Below are 16,230 nucleotides of genomic sequence, written 5' to 3'. Positions count from 1 at the left end.
CCAAAGATAAGTATCTACCTATATTTGCTTTGAGTTAATTTACAATTTTAAAAAATATTTAACTCTTTATTTCTTCTGGAAATATTTTCAGGAGAAGCAGGAATAGGATTTTTTCCAAGTGCCTCAACATTGTTTAATGAATAATCTTTCCTTTCTGCAGGGTTTTGTAATGCCTCTTTATCACATGGTTGGCCCATAGCTGCATGTTGGTTTGCATGTAACCTGCTGTGTGAGGAGTGATTGGATTAACTTTCCCAAGTGGGAAGTAACTGTAGGCAGTTTGAGGACTCACCGTGCAGCTCCTGCAGTTCCTAAAATATGGTAGATATTTAATAATATTTAATTTAGTCTTGTCTGAAATGAACAATTAATGAGTCATTCATACACCTGGGAAAGTTTAACTGGAAGATAAACAAGTGTCTGTCCTGACTGGTTAAATGTTTACCTTTTGGGAAAGAAGGTGCCAGGCCTGATAGGATTTTTAGTGACCCCTTCAGGTTATGATTTTCTTTTCTACCCCCTCCTATTCTGATCCAGTCACTTCGATCTTTGGAACATAATATTGGTTTCCTATGGGCCTCAGGATTAGGACTAAATTCCAGATCTCAAGGCCTTTTAATTCATCATTCTCCAAGAATAGTTATGATGCCACTGGGTCAGTATTTCTCACACCTGAGTAATGTATAGATATCTTTAAAAGGAAAAAAATTCCCAAGGACCTTCAGTGATGCCTTAAATTATTTTTATTAAAATATCATTTAAATAAACTGCATGTTCTTACAGGTGCATAACAAAAAAGTGTAGTGGGGTCATGGTTGCATGGTAGACATTCATATGATCCAGAATAAGCATACTAATTTCTTTAAAAAATATTGTAACTGAGGCAAAAGCACAAATTTCATGGATTTCATAGAGAACTTGGAGGTCCCCTAAGAATATGTGTCCTAGTTCCACCCTAACAAAACAGAAATGGGAGAAATGCTTTACCATAAACCACATCCAACCTTCAAACTTTGTCCTTTTTCTAAGCAGTTTGGCTGTCTACCCAGTCTTCAATGCTCAACTTAAATGTGAACAATCACATTTAATTAATCTAGAGGTAAACTAATGTAACTAGTGTAATGTAAACTAATCTCCATATGCCTGTAACCATTACACAACTATAAAACCAAAACTAAATATGAATAAAACTATAAAACCAATGCTTCAAATAACTTTATTTAATAAGACAGATGATAATGTCTTGCTGAACAAAAATGTCTGCTCATTTCATCAACATGGTGCTATTTCCTCCTGGATGCAGGGTTTTTTGGTTCTACGTGCCCATACTGAGTGAAGAGACATCAGAATTTGTTTGTTCATTTCTTCAACCATTAATCTTTATTTTTCTTCAAGAAACATTTAGAAATTGAACTGCAGCCCATCAATCCATCAGGATTTTCATCAACAACACCAGCTCTCAAACATCCCACCAATATTCTTCTAAAGAATTTGTTTTGGAGGTTCATATGTATAACTAAGCTGATTTTTGCTTTATAGGTTTTAATAAACCATGTTCTCTTATATCATTATGAAAGGAAAACTCTCTCTGGAACCAAAAAGAAATGGCTTCAAGATGAAAGGAAGTCACTCCATGTAGTTACTTAAATATTTTAAATGAAATAATTTCTAAAAACTACAATTTATATTCTTTATCACTTACAATCTAAGTGCAGAGAGGTTGTGGTTATTGTTTGTAAGTCTAAGAGCTTAACTATAAAAGGGAAGCTTTCTAAAAATTTTATGGGATAACTTCCCCCGATTTTATAGCAAAATATTGTACAGGAGTCTTAGGTTGCTCAAGACCTTGTTTCCTAGTAGTTTTGGAAAGCTGTTGACTTTTAGAAATGAACATGTTGATCTGGGCGTAAAGGAGGAGGATATGCAGAAAACAGAGGAGATGCCAATTCACAATGCAGCAGGCAATTAATTAACAAGAGTCGTGCTCCTTGAAACATACGATGGAGGAGATCTGAGAATCTTAGAATAACAGACCACGTTATTTCCTCCAAGTTACTTTACTGGTGTGATTTTCCACCAGACTTAAAGCAATAGATTAGCTGTTGGGGTAAGGCAGTGGTTCTCAATAGGGGGTGATTTTGCCCACCAGGAGACATTTGGCAAAGTCTGGAGACATTTTGTCACGACTGTGGAGGGAAACCATCCTACTTGCATCTAATGGACAGAGGTCAAGGATGCTGCAAAACATCTTACAATGCACAGGACAGCACCTCACAACAATTATCCAGCTGAAGATGTCAATAGTACCAAGGTTGAGAAACCATGGATTAAAATGTCCATGCCAAAGCACTGTATCTGGGCTGTATCCTTGTGTGCATAGGGCTTGCATGGAGGGCTGTATCCTTGCATATCCTCCTGCTCCACACACACACACACACACACACACACACACACACAATCAATCAATTAATCAATTTATCTATGTTATTAGGCCACAATCAATCTCCAATTTATCTATGTTACAAGGCCACAAGAACTACCCAGCATCTTCCCAGATAGTCTCCTGGAATAAATGTTAGTCATCACAGGAGGGTTGGGTTAGAGGGTTTTGCATTGAGCCAGCCACACAATAAGACCACTACTGAAAGAACAGATAAAAGGAACAGTTAAAAGCATAGCAGGATCATCAGCTCCTTTATTCACTTAGCAAACCTTTATTGAGCACCCACATGTGCCACTCTGCTAGGCATGATGATTGTGAATGAAACCAAACCTGGTCCCTGTCCTCATGGAGCTTACAGCCTAGAGGAGACTATAAAGAAGATTACCAAGAGGACAGTAAAATGGTGACTTGGTAAATGTACCTGATTGAGGAACTCTTACACAGCAGCTCGAGAAGTTTCCATGTGTGTAATCTATTTGAACCGCACAACAAACCTCATGAGACAGGCTGTATTACCTTCTTAGGGAGGTTAAAAACATGCCCAAGGTCACACAGTTTGTAAGTGGCAGGGCTGACACTTCAGCCAAGTGACACTGAGGTCCCTGTGACATTGTTCGACAGAGCAAGGATACATCTAGGCACTCTTGCTTGACTGACCTTGAATTTCCTCTCTTGATTCCCACCAATCATATGGGTCCAAAGCCCTTCTCTTTATGAAAAAATGCCCCCAGCCTTCTCCATCTTCTTCCTTATATGATACCTGGGGATTATTTTCTAGCTGTTTCAAATATATATATGCCTTGTGTTCCTAATTAGATTGTAACCTCTTGACCTGCAGGGACCAGACCTTCCATTTCCTTTGCAACCTTTTGCAGTACTGCAGCCAGTCACCCAATAAAGGCCTGCTGCATGAATGAACCTCTAGAGATAAAAATACAGTATTTCCATTTATTGGTTTCATGCTTTTATTTTGCTTTGTGATAGGACTCTACATTATAAGCTTCTAGAGGGTAGAGAAAATGGCTTGGTGCTTTCCTTACACTCAGCAGGCACCATGCACAATTTGATCCTCGCCTGCCTTTTTTGATGTTCTGGATAATATTAGTAGACCGGAGTGTTTTTGTGTGTGTGAGGACCGAGGTTGTTAGCCTCTCGGCGGCGGGGAATGTTCCTTCCTTTCCACTGTGAGCTCCCATGGCGCCTAGGACAGGGCTAGATTACTGTAGAAGCCCCCCCACGCATCTCTTTATTACTAAGGATGCCGACTGCGAAAATGGCAAGCTCGCATAACCCCAGACCTCACGAGGAAATGAGCAAAGTGGAAGGAGATTTGAAGTCAGGAGAGAAATGGCCTGGATGAGAATGCTGAGGCTTCTCTCTGAGAATCCAGCCCAAGTCTGACAAGCAGGACTGCAGCCGCGCGCCGCCCGCAGTCCCGCGGCCCGGGAGGCAGCCCGGCCGCCCGCCCGCCCCGCGTGCCCCCGGGAGCTGTCCAGACGGCCCCGCCCGCGCCTACCTGGGCACTCACCCGCGCAGCGCGGCCTCTCCTCCTCCCACCCCGGCCGCGGGAGCCCGGCTGGGCCTGCCCCGCCGCCTCCCCGCCTCCGAGGAGCCCCGCGGGCGGCGCGCTCGCAGCCTCCTCCGGGCCGGCCAGACAGCGCGGGGCGCGCCGGGGGCGGCCGGTCAGGCTCGGCGGGGCTCGGCGGGCTCGCCCCCGGCCGGGCGCCTGCAGGGGGCGCGGGGACGGCCCCGCCCCGCCGCCTTCCCTCTCCCTCCCGGCTCCCTGGATCCGCGCCGGGAGGAAATGATGTGTTGCTGCCTGGTTAATCACAGCTCCAGACACTCATTGGCCGAGCGTTCCGCAGCCACTTCCTTCTTCTCCTCCTCCTCCCGCTCCTCCCGCTCCGGCTCCTGCTCTTTGCAGCCGCCGCCGCCGCAGCCTCCCCCTCGGCGCTGGGGGAACTTTTCTACTCTCTGTGACCGTCTCCCCCGCCGCCCCCCGGGCAAACCCCCACCCGGCTCGCCCGCCCCGCCCGCGGCGGTCCTCTCAGCCCGTGCCGTTGCGCCTCGGGAAGTTTATTCCGCCCGCCCTCCTCCCCTTCCTCCTCCTCCTCCTCCTCCTCCTCTTCACCCCGCCTCCCCTCCCTCCCCCGGCTCTTTCCCCGGGGTGGCTGCCGCTGCCGCCGCTGCCAGGCTGCTCCCCGGCCAGCCGCGCCGGCCCGAGGGCTGGAAAGCCCCTGGCCCCACGCACCGCTCCGCTGCACCCGCCGCCGCCGCCGCCGCCGCCCGGGGTCGGCCGCCGGCCCTTGGCCCCGCAGAGTTCCGGGCTCCCTCGCCGGCTGCACCGCCCCGCCCCGCCCCGCGCCCGCCGGGGTCGCCCGCCCCGCGCCGTGCCGACCTGCAGCGCCCGGCTGCCTCGCACTCCGCCTCCCCCGGCTCAGCCCCCGGCCGCGGCGGGACCAGAGGTGAGGGCAGGTCGCCGGCTGCGCCCGCCGGAGCCGGGAGGACCGAGGGAGGAGGGAGCCTAGCGGGAGAAGAGGCAGGGATTGGGGGTGGGAGGGTGGGCGTCTGCGGTGCCTCCCCCTCGCTTTCATTCCTTTCTCCCCCAAAGCTTGATCCACTCTCGGTGGGGGAAGCAGCCGCGGAACAAAACTGTCTTGCTTTGGGCCTGACCTGCTGGTGGGATATGGGAGAGGGCAGAAGCATGGAGTGTGTGTGTGGCGGTGTCTTTGGTTTGCAGTGTGTGTGTGTGTGTGTGTCTGTCTGTCTGTGTGTGTCTATGTATATGTTGTATGTAGTGAACTCCTTCAGGGTGTGCGCCTCTGACTTGTAAATCGATCTAGCCGCTCGGCCACGGGGCTCACCTTCCTAGCTGAGCTTGGTAGAGAGTAAAGGGATGGGCGAATCACCCCCACCCTCAAAATAGCCGTCTCTTCCAAGAGGAATTTTCTGCTGGAGAGACAGCCAATAAACTCTGCTCAACTCCCTCCCTCCCTCCGTTCTTCCTAGCTGCAGTTTTAAAAAGCTTCAAAGCCAGGAATGTGGGATTCATCTTCCGATCCCCAGAAGGCAAATGTGGTTACAGATGTTGCACGGTACTTTGCCAAGTTTAAAACCCTTCCTTCAACACTGTAACCAAAACATTGAGGCTAGAACCTTGGGCGCGCTGGGGAGAGATGTGGGCCTCTGGGGCCGCTGGATTCACTAACTTCCGTCGGGTTCTAGACTGGCTCAGCTCTGTCCAGTTTGTGCCAGATATGTCTCCCACTCCCCCCACCCACCCTTTTCCCTGGAGTTTTGAATACTCCTTGCATGGGAGAGAAGCCACAGAGGAAGCTACTTAGGGAAGAAAACATTCCACTTAGTACTAGAAGAAAAGTCTTGGATAAAAAGTTGTGCTTAATTTGTCTTTTGGAGAGATGTAGCAAAATAATACAATGGATTTGTTAATTTTATTGGGCTTTCTTTTCTTTCTTTTTTGAGGTGTGTGTGGTGGCAGTTAGATTATGAGAAAAAGGACTCATCTCATACATATTTTGTATATTTTTGAAAAGAGGCCCTCGAATTGAGACATAGACATAACCCAGTGGTTTTAAAGACGGCTGTCCCAGAGATGCAGACTGCTCTGACAGCCCAAGGGAAGGCGGTGGCAAAAAATAGACACCACCTCCCTTTTCCCCCAAAAAGAGTCTTCCTGGAAAGGTGATGTTAAGAAATTTCAGAGATGGGCTGGTCCAAGTGGCAGGCCTTAAATGGAAACACTATAGTATGTCCTGGCACTTGTCTCTGGAGGTGGGTGGCTGGCCAGGGGCCCGGACTTGGGCAGCCAGCAGACACTAGACTTCTGCTGACCTCAGACACTGGCTTTGCCATCCAGCTTTACAATATGCTTGAGTATGAAATACTCATTTCACTGATAGGGACGCAGGGGTCAGGAGGTTATCTTATGCCTGGACGGGACTTAGATCATCCGGCTTCTAAGACCAAATCACTTTTTTTGTGATTCAGTTGTTTTTGTTTTCTGTCCTGGAATTAAAAAGCGGAAGTGTTTTGAAGCTGAAATGTGTAGGCCTTAAATTGATGGGATTGTGTGTTGGAATAGCATTTCTACTGTCTACTGTCACTCCTCGTAGAAATACTCAAAGGTGGTGAATGATGTTGCAATAAATTCTGGATAGATGACAAAAATCAACGGCTGAGCTGGGTATAGACTGGGTTCATGCTCTCCTTTTCCAGCAGTATGGGTGAGTTTTACTTGAAATGGAGAGAGTGGTTTTAAATAAAACTTGATTTAGGTAGTAGCTTTACAACTTTTGTACCTTGGAAGAGAGGGATCGTTTGAGTCCGAATGAGTTTCTTGTTATGTCTGAGTAATTTAATAGAATATTAGGGATGCAGAGTAAAGATGGGGTAGTGTGCCATATTCAGGAATGTAATTAATTAATTTCAGCAGTGAGGAACCTAATTCCGTTAATAGCATTGTAATGATTTTTTTTCAGTGTAGTGATTTACCAAATTTTCTGCCACTATTCGCGGAACAGATAACTGTGATTAAATCAGTAAATAGAGACTATGCCTCTGTCTTACCCTAGATTGCACTGAAATAGTCCTGTGATGATCATGATAGGCTTCTAGGAAAGGCTGGATTGAATAGTCCAGCCTTCTGAGGGAGGGAGGGACAGGACAGAAACGGATTTGAAAAATGATCCTGCTGTTCAAGGTCATGAGGTGTAGGTGGAATCCATGCGTAGTATGGACGGTACTTTAGGCGAACAAGAGCTGGGACTGGAAACTGTCCTCTGTGCTTTTTCTGCTGTTGGATCTCTGCATCTTGATTTATTTTTACGTGAAGAGATCTAACTCACAACTTGTTAGAAATTAGGGAGAAGTAAACTATTGATGGTGCAAAAGCCTTTGATATGTTTTGAGTGGATTTAATGGCAGACACGATTTGGGGAGGGGGCCACTGGGTATGTGCCAGGCACTGTGCTCAGCTCTTTATACACACTTTGTCATTGCATTTTCATAACAACTGTATGTTTTCTTATTTCACTCTTTTCCAATAAGAAATTGAGGCTTGGCAACATTAAGTGATTTGCTAGTCGGTGGTGGTGTGGGGATTTGAACCAGGAGTTTGTGGGACTCCAGGACCTTTGTTCTCGGCCACTTTCACCAGTGTTTGCCAAGTTTCCTTCATTCATATGCTGTCCTCATAAGTTTACCGTAGCTGAGTCTCACTTAGTCTATTAATTATTAAGTATTTTTCTTTAAAGCAACAATTCACCTTTAAAAAATGAAAACTTAAAGACATCATCTCTAAAGAGGAAACAATATATCATTGTCATTTGGAAAGCCAACTCAGTTGTTAGGAATAGGAGGCAATCATTAAGATGCATTCATACTTACATTGAACCCCCAAATTCAGGATAATGACTGCCTGGGGTGGAGGTATGTGTGTATTGCAGGGACCTGGGGATAAGGGTGGAGGAGGTAGGTAGATGATACAGTATTGGTGATATTCTGGTTTTTGGATTGAGTGATGGGTTCATGGGTGCTGATTTTATTTTTATACTTGATAACCTACATTCACGATACATATTTTTTGTAAAAAGATAAAGAAAATTAAACACATAACCATTCACATAATGGTTACTTGGGGAATATTTCATTGCACTATTCTAACGATAGACTTCGCTTGGTGCCTGTGTGAAGTAGGCACACAAGAACTATTGGCTGATTGGCAAGACCCCAGGTGATAATTTTAAAGCAAGCTGATTGTTGTCATACCTGAATAGATTGAGGTATGTCCCCTCCTCTACTTTCTCCTGCTTCCACTCTCATTTCCAATATTGCAACTAAAATAATAGCATGGGCTGCAGCGTGGTTTCTCCTGACTGGTTGTGGGAGACACAGGCTGGGCTGAAGCTGGCACTTTTCAGCATCACCTTGCCTTGTACATCTAGTGCTCAGGATAGGGCAGAGAGTGCTGTCACGAAGTGTTAAAAAGCTTTCATTTTTACCCAGTGGTAAGTGTGACTGTTCAGACCGGGAAGTCAGTATTTAAGTAAAAGCAATGCCTGGGTAAAATGTTAACAGCATTAAACTGGCAAGGCTGGCAAATAAAGCCATCAGAGATTTTAATTGGAGTCCACATAGTTTCTTGTTTTATTTTCCCAAGGAAGTATTGGGCACTGTGTCTTTATTCTTAGAAATGAGGATTTGAATTGGATTTCCTGGTACAAAATGCCTTCTTTGATCTCTTGGAGTGAAAACTTTGTGTTTCTTTCTGTGGCCAATTCCAGCTCTCAGAAGAACCAAGTGGAAGGTTTACCTCTTCTTTTTTAGCAGTTGGCTGTAGACTGCTCTTGCTTGCCATGCTAGTTTAAAAATCAGAAATTCCAAACCAGGATTTGTCTGTTGGAAAGGGCATTTAAAGTAAAGACTCCTTTTGAAAGAGCTTCAAGTTGGTGTGGTTGGCACATCATGGCCTTTGGTTCAGACGGGAGGTAGTTTTGCTTGAACTTATGCTCTCAGAATTAACTCAGAGACCCAGCAGCTTCCTGTTCGAAGTTAAAACAAATATTCCCCTTTGCCCCCAATATTCAAACCGACTGCACAAGTCGAATAATACTCCTGTGCTCTTATATGCATTTCTAGAAATCTGAGCTTGCTTATATGTCTAAAGACTCTTCTATGATCCATGAGAGCTTTGTTTTCCAGAGCCACCACCACTCAGTTGTTTGATTTTTGGGTTTCAGTCTTTGACCAGCATTCCACTTTGCCCATTAGGGTTGCTTCATTGTTTGCTCTGGGTATTTGGCCTTTATTTCTGTGACTGGGAAAGTGGCTTTCAATTTTAGTCTTGCCACATTTCGTGGAGGTTCATGCAGTAGGTGAAGGTTGCTTTTTGGAGGATTGGGGCCAGGTCAGGGGTCTAGTTTAGCATAGGTGTGCTGATGGTCTCCAAGAGTTTGGCTGTCTCTCACCATAAGGCCAATACTTAGTGGTTCTGTCCCTTTGTGTTGCCCTTCCCCTACTTTTGGGGAAAGCCAAATCTTTCAGAGCTCAGAGTAACCTCATTGCAAGCAAGAATGCTTCCCAGATTTTGCCTTTTGACATTCTCCTAGTGTTTTATCATCTTCACTACTCATTCTGGGACTTGATTGATCTCTCTGAGAGCAAGGACTTCAAGTTATTCATTCCTCCATTTATTTGTTTGACACAATTCATTCTCCTTCACCCATTTAAAACCTTTCAAATTCTCTCACTGGGCTTATTGAGGGCAAGGACTGTGTCTTATTCATCTTTTGTGTATCTTTCCCACCTAACACAATGCTTGGCCCAGACCACACAGTCAATAAATCGTTTTTTAATTGCTGAGAGAATGAATGGATGATTGCACATTAGGGGAGCAAACGAACCCAGTATTCCAGGCAAACAGGGAGGCAGAGTCAGAGATGACGACACCAGGCACAGTGGTCCGTCCTTAAGTATGAGTTTGGGAAGCGGGAATGAAAGACACTCAAGGTAGAAGGAACTATTTTTGATACCCCTTTTTGTATGCTTGATTTGTAACTTAGTGAATTCAACAAGCATCTATTGTATTCTTTCTGGTATGTTTCCTTTTTTGTTTGTTTTTGGATTTAAGGGTGACACCTCCTTTTGGGGGAAGAATATCTCAACTAATGTTTTGTATCCCGCAGAGCAAAGAGTCCTGCGGTAGTGCGTGGATGGCTGGGACTCAAACACTTGGTGAATTGACTCCTTTATCCTGACTTTCTCTTGTTGCGTATATTTTCAGACAGTTGACAGTGAAAACAGTGTGGTAGGCAGCGCTCATGTGAGAGGTGGAATGTGGATGACCTCTTTGGAAAATGGATGGAATCCAAAGTAAACTCCTCTTTTGATAGCTTTTAAGGGCTGATTTGAGTGGGCACACCACGTAGCCCTTTTCCGCTTGAATACTTGATGGCAGGGTGCCTTCCTCATCTATGAGAGCCAGGAAGGGCCTTTGCTAGCCACCATGCAGCACGGATGCCATTGAAAGTAAAGATTGCTCTAGTTTTTGTGTCTTTTTCTTTTTTAGCCAATTATGGAAGAATTGTTAATTGAACTAATAAAAAATAACCTTGAGTTTGGTACGGAGGAGGTAAAGGAAATGTACAGAGGAGGTAAAGGAAGGTAGGGGTGGTCTTGGACAAAGCTGGCTATTAGATGTGGGTGATACTTGGAGGGTGGAGAGGGGATACTGAGAAAAAGGTGTGATAAAAAGAACTTGAGAAAAAGCATTTCTAATGTAGAGGGAATGGATTGAGGAGATATTTTAAACCAAATTCTGATTCTTGCACCATTGTAACTATTGATGAGTGGTGTTTCACTCCGGGTGAAAATATAGTGTGCTTTGGTCCCTCTTAAGTGGTAGGTTAACGCTTATAAGCAAATACCACCAAGAGAGCTGGAGCTTATGGCCTTGTAACTTGATGTCAGGGACTTAGGCAAGATAGAAATATACGTAGGAACAACCAGTAGGAAGAAAAAGTGTAGGTGGTTATCTAGAGTGACCCTTCCCTTCCTTTTTGGGAATAAGGAAAATGGTAAGGGACTAGTGTGCCAAATGATATTTTTTATGATTTTTTGAACTTGAAGAACAGAACTGTTGTGCACAACAGGTGGCAAGAACAAATATTCTCTTACTTTATGAGTATGGCCTAGTGAAAAATGGAAAATCTCGGTCCCCAGAGATGATATAAACATAAATCTTCCATTTCAGTGTTTTAAAAACATTTTTGATTCTCGGCAATTCATTTTACAGCATGACTGAATAAACACACATACATACATGCATATTAAAAGTAAAACAAATAAAAATTTTACAAAACAATATTGCAGTGCTTCCTAATGTCTATTCAATTTTTACTAAAAACAAATTCTGGTCTCTATCTACTAGATTGATTTCACAACTTGCTAATGGGTTCTAACCAGCAGTTTGAAAAAAACTATTCTAGGTATTCTGGAAATCAGCCTTAATTTGTTTATTGAACAGTTGCTAATCTGGATGAGAATTTTGTTTTTCTTTTTGTATGAGTCTCAGTCATTCTACAGATGGTCCACAGCCCTCTGCTTCCCCACCATCCCCCTACTCCATTGTTCTTTTCTCTGTGTAGGGGGTCTTTGCTGTTTCTCCAAATCAGATTAAAGTGACTAATATGTGCTTTGGACCAACTCCAAGAGTGCATCATCATCTTGATCCTAATCAGCATCAAAGGTGGGGCTAATTAATTTAAATGGTGACAGGAGCCACTTAGCTTCCTGTTTATTTAGATTATATTTGAATGGGATGGTGACTTTTAGTAAAAAGGGGACAGCAGGAGTCCCTGTGCAGGTCACGTGCACCAAAAGGATGGGAGAGAAGTGAGGAAGATGACCCCATACGTTTATTGTTCAGAAACACAAAACAAGGTTAGTAGGGGACATAAATTAAGAGCTTAATTGGTGGCAGCAGTCATCATTGTCATTGTCCTTATTGTTGAAATTTCCCTGCCTTGCTGCTGCCGCTTCATCTTTTCCCCTCTTCTTCATCCTTTGTTTATTAAGCATTTGTCAAGTCTTCCTGTACTTGGGGCTGGGCATGGAAAGTTCGGTAAAACCAAGTTGATCTTAAGGTGCACTTCAGTAAGGGATTGAAGATTTACATATCTAACTATAAATGGCAGAACAGCCAGGAACTTGGTCACAAGATACAGAGGGATAGGGATCAACCAACACCTTTGAGGAAGTGGCTGTTTGGCTGGCCTTGGAAAGAGGTACCATTTTGATGTTATCATTTTGAGAGGTATCTATATGTGTGTAGGTTGTAGAATAGGCAGCATTTCAAAACCAGGGAATGAGGCAAGTAAATATGAGGTAGTTGGCTTTTGTGTAAGAGCCAAGTTGTACAAAACATAGTTACACTTATTTTTAATCACTAGAATCAGACTCAATCCTTGAAGTGTAGCTTCTCGGAGAGACACCAAGACCTGAGACAACTGAAAGGAACAACAGATTCATGTCTCTGGTTTTGCACTAATTCCAAGGCCAAAGTGTAGTGAGTAGAATGGCCAGTACTATGTAAATGGTTATATTGCACACCCTCTGTCACCTTGTTTATTTTTTTTACTAAGCATATATGGTAACTCCTGGAAGTTAAAAGCTCTTTGTGATGTGACTTGACTATACAGAGTACATTAAGGTGAGCACTGTAGAAGAAAGCTTAAAAAGGGAGATTTAGATAATAATACATATAAAGGAGGCCCTGGTGAGGTCCCTTACCTGCATTCTTTCGTGTAATGCTCACATCCACTCTGTGAGGTACCTACTCTTATTATCCCAATTTTACAGAAGGAGAAACTGAGACCCAGAGGGCTGATGGAAAATGTCCAAGGTCTCACTTCTGAACTTTAACCCAGGTTGTACGTTCCCAAGTCACCATGGTCTATGGCAGAGGTTGAAAACTGGTAGTCCCTGGACTGAATATACCTCAGAGTTGTGTCCTGTTTGACATCATATTTAAAACTTTTTGTTTTTAAATTGTTGCCATCATTTAAATATGGAGAAGTTTCCCATAAAAAGTCCAAATTTCCACCTGCTCCTGCAAAATTGAAAGCTCTGGCAGCAGAAGGCCCATATTCCTGCAGGAATGTGCCAGAGCTCCTGGTGATTGTGTCTGAGGGGCCATGGGTGCTGTGTTTGACACAGACCCAGCTCATCCTGTTTCCTCCCAGACACTGAGGCCCAGCATCAGTTGCTATTTATTCTTTGCTTATTTCTTTATACTTACAGCCTGCCTTACTCCTCTGTGCTAACTACATTGTCCCTATAGGCATATGAGTTTGAGACCCCTGTTATATAGCCTTCTGTTGGCCACAGATGAGTCTAGTGGTGAGGGTAGATGTCCAGCAGCTAAGGGGGAGTGAGAGTAGGTGGGGTTAGGGTTTTGGCTGTGGGCTGGAGAAGCCATAGGGTGAATAAATCATTTTTGTGAAGAGAGGGAGGGATAGGTGGTGTGCAAACATATCTGACTTTTGGAACTTGGATGACTGGGAGAATGTTGTTGATCTTAAAAGAAAACGGAGGGTTGTTAGGAGGAGCTGGTTTGGCATGGGGCATGGTATTGAGGTTGAGGTTCTGGTGGAAGAGGACGTAGAAGAGGGCTTACCTGAGTCTAATGAGGAGCTGCAAATATGGCCTGGAACCCTGGAGATAAGGGCTTGGATCTGTGGCTTTGTGTTGGCGATTGCGAGAGGATGGAAGTGCCATCCTGGGGCATTTGGATCTGGGGGAGAAGTCTCTTGGAAATGGGAAGAAGTGGGCTAGAGTCTGAATGATAAAATAAACCAGCTACAAACAATCAAAGTCTCTTATTGACCTTTTTGGGTCAAGTGTGCTATCTTGCAAATAAATCAAACGTTTATCCTCATAAAGGAGTACAATAACAGTCGTCAGCTTTTGAATATGGGAACCAATAAACATCTGCTCATAGAATCAAAGGCAGATATACTGTTTGATGGGTGACACCTGTAGCTTATGTTTATGCCTATTTTGCTGAGCCTTATTTAGGTGAAAGGGAGTCCAATGATGACATTTTTTATATCACAGGTGATAGAAAAAGTAGTTGCTGTAGCCCTGAGATGGGGAAAAAAATGCCAGAAGAGAATGTGCTTGGGATTTATTCTTGTCTTTAGCCAGTTTAGAATGGAATGTCTTTTTCAAATTCAGATGAATTTTTTTTTTTCTTATCTTGGCTTGTTTGTTTAGGATTCCCTCCAACTCCTTCTTACTTAATCAGGTAGGTCCATCTCAGCTGCTCTATTTCTCCCAGTTGGTTCCCTTTTGATCCCTAAAGGTCTTATTGTTTTAGAACATTCTAAGCATAGGTGGAGTGCATCTTTCTTAGATGTGGGTATTGAGCATGGAAATCTTCCAGGAGGGCATTTCTTTTGTTCTCATAGAGACATTTGTCTTGGATATTTCCATATCTTTTTTGGACCATATGACTCTTTAAAAAAAAAAAAAATTCAAATTGGTGTTTTTATTTCTAATTCATAGATAGCTTTATTTCATTACATGTGCATGTTAATATGGGTTCTTGTAAATTTTTTCTTAAAAATCATATATTTTTATTCGTTACGATATTTTATGTTTAGAAACAATATTTATGTTATGTGCGCTCAATACAAGATTTGAAGTATAGGAAGTGTATGTAGATAAAGGTAACTTTCGTCCTCCAGCCTTCTACTTTCCCTTCGTGGAGAAAAACCATCATGAAAACTAATTGTATATCCTTCCAGAGGTAGTCTTTTCATTTATAAACATATACTAATGTGTTTTTCCTATATATATTGTATCATATTGTGCACATTTCAGTTCTGTACCTGGCTTTGTTCACTTAACAATTTTATCTTGGAAATTTTTTCCTATCAGCATAAACAGTTTCCTCATTCTTTGGAAAGATATTCCATTGTGTGGCTGTATCATAATTTATTTAACCAGTCTTTTACTTTTTATTTTAGGTAACATTATGTGTTACAGTGTTGCAGTGGCATCTTTACATATATACTACCGTATCAACTTATTGATTTATATATAGATATATAAGTAGATCTATCTATCTTCTCTATATCTGGGGGTGAATATCAAGAGTTGGAGTTACTGAATCAAAGGGTTTTTTACATTTTAAATGATAGCATAGGTTGTACCATGAATTGGGTTTTTGAGTTGTACTAGTGAAGCAGTGTGTCATGATGGAAATGAGAAGGCAACCCAGAAGACCCAAGCACTAGTCTGTTCTCTCGTGTCAATCAGTTTTGTGGCCCAAGAAAATCACTTTCTTAACCTTTTTCTTCGTGGTGGTTTTCTTTCCTCATCTGTCGAGAAGGGCATAGACTCAGCTGTTTCTAAAGTTTGGTAATTTGTTGATTTGGTCTCCCTCCTTTTTTGGTCCTTCCAGTAAATGGAGCTTGATGATTTTTTTTCCCCCTGTGTAAGGTTGAGTCTGTGAGGAACCCTGGGCTTTGGAAGCCTTGCTAACCACAGCTTTACTCTGATTGTTTTAAAGCTCTGTGTCTGGTTTGCGCTTTATGTTAAAAGCAAAGCTTATATGGCTGATTACCTTTTTTTTTCTTTTGAATATGGTGAGTGGTAAATAGGCATTTAGTGACCAAGAAACTCATATAGTCAGCTTTTTATTATTGATCAAGAATAGAGGCAATGGATTTTTGGATTTAGGGAAAAAGTTTTATTTTTATAATAGCTTTAAGAAAAGCAATAGGCATATGATAGTCTTTAAGAAACAGCCAATTTTTATTTATGACTTTGGAGCAGACCAGAACATTCATCTTTTGATCTTTCAAAGTATTTTGTAATATGAAGAAGGTAAGATAGAGGTTATTGGAAATTTTGAGGTATTTAGCTGGGTGTAGTTTAATAAGATGGTTGGATTTCCTGGTGGTTACCAAATTAGATGTATTTAAAAATTCAAACCCCAGTAAATAAAATTTAGTATAAAATTCATGTTGATTCCCTGTGCTGCATTTTTTTCCCTTAAAATTGGCGCCCCCTAAATTAAGCAACGTGCTTGAATTTTTCATTTGAAAGACTTGGAAATTTTGGGCTGCTAATATAAATGTAATTTTCCTGGAAAAGACTTTGAGCCCTTGCTTTCTCAAAAAAATCACTCACTAAAGCTCTTTAAGAACACACATTTATTCATCTAGTTGTAGAGCAGCAAAAAAAAAAAAAGAAAAGAAAAA

The 16,230-nt window shown here is 42.9% G+C and overlaps 1 protein-coding gene and 1 long non-coding RNA gene across 5 annotated transcripts in view; one reads left to right on the top strand and one right to left on the bottom strand.

Annotated features, from left to right (window-relative positions):
* Positions 1-4,120, bottom strand: part of LOC131410748 (uncharacterized) — a 39,244-nt gene extending 35,124 nt beyond the window's left edge. Inside the window, exon 1 of the long non-coding RNA XR_009221409.1 lies at positions 3,960-4,120. This is a non-coding gene — a long non-coding RNA (uncharacterized LOC131410748). The remainder of the gene's footprint in view (positions 1-3,959) is intronic.
* A 706-nt stretch (positions 4,121-4,826) lies between these two features.
* ACVR1 (activin A receptor type 1) overlaps positions 4,827-16,230 on the top strand; it is a 120,600-nt gene continuing 109,196 nt past the window's right edge. For all 4 annotated transcript variants that reach the window (XM_058549012.1, XM_058549010.1, XM_058549011.1 and 1 more), the window contains exon 1: positions 4,827-4,908. The gene's annotated coding sequence lies outside the window, so the exon portion shown is untranslated. The remainder of the gene's footprint in view (positions 4,909-16,230) is intronic.

This window comes from Diceros bicornis, chromosome 10 (genome assembly GCF_020826845.1).
Source record: "Diceros bicornis minor isolate mBicDic1 chromosome 10, mDicBic1.mat.cur, whole genome shotgun sequence".
NCBI lineage: Eukaryota > Metazoa > Chordata > Mammalia > Perissodactyla > Rhinocerotidae > Diceros > Diceros bicornis.
This window is presented reverse-complemented; position numbering and strand designations above follow the sequence as displayed.